The sequence below is a fragment of the Penaeus monodon genome, chromosome 27 (assembly GCF_015228065.2).
Source record: "Penaeus monodon isolate SGIC_2016 chromosome 27, NSTDA_Pmon_1, whole genome shotgun sequence".
In the NCBI taxonomy this organism is placed as follows: domain Eukaryota; kingdom Metazoa; phylum Arthropoda; class Malacostraca; order Decapoda; family Penaeidae; genus Penaeus; species Penaeus monodon.
In genome coordinates this window covers 34,499,229-34,500,071 of record NC_051412.1, presented here as the reverse complement: position 1 = coordinate 34,500,071, position 843 = coordinate 34,499,229, and positions in this window count along the sequence as shown.

The window sequence follows — 843 nt, the reverse complement described above, 5'->3', positions numbered from 1 at the left end:
CGTAGATGCGATGCTGGATGTAAGTTGCTCTACTGAAAGTATGGATATTTCCTGGTCTTATGAAGTCATGTGTGTGGATATAGGCACCAAGACCATGTTTCTAGATCAGCTTGTAGGTATTTTATATGTGAGTGGTTACAGGCATCAGAAAGACAAACAAACATATCATGTTGTTGCATATGTGTGTGTAGTTGAATTTGCTATGATGTTGGTAGACATTGATGTGGATATTTCAATACCCTATCCATCAGAGTGTGGATAAACGTAACAGGAATATGCGTGTAGATTATCCCTCTGGATATCTGGTTTCCAAAATGTGGATATTCTCAAAGTTCATCCAATTACGAGGGTTGGAAGCTGAGAGTATAGATAATTATATTATAATTCTGGATGTATGTATGGTGCATGGAAGGAGTATGGTGCCATGGCTGACTTGATATTCCCATGACTGTCTTTTGATGAGTGGAGTTAGAAGCATCAATAATAATTAATACAAAATTATTTTTTTTTGCATACTCAGTCACGAGTGTGGGTGTAGTTATAAATACTTTTATTGGATATGTGCTTGCAAATTAGGTATAAATTAACTTGCTTTGGGTTTTTAAAATTAATCTATCCATTTACCTTACTGATTATCGAAGATGTGGATAGTTTTAAGCCTATCCGTTGATGAGTGGGGTTAATTGTGTACTGAACATATGGCTCTATCTCTTCCTATCCAGTGATAAGAACTGTTATCATTAATTCGATCTGCGATAGGAAGGAAGGTAGGGAACTAGGGGGGGGGCAGTGAGGGGATTGTTGGGGGGGGGGGGGAGTGACTGACAGTCGTTCCTGTCTGTA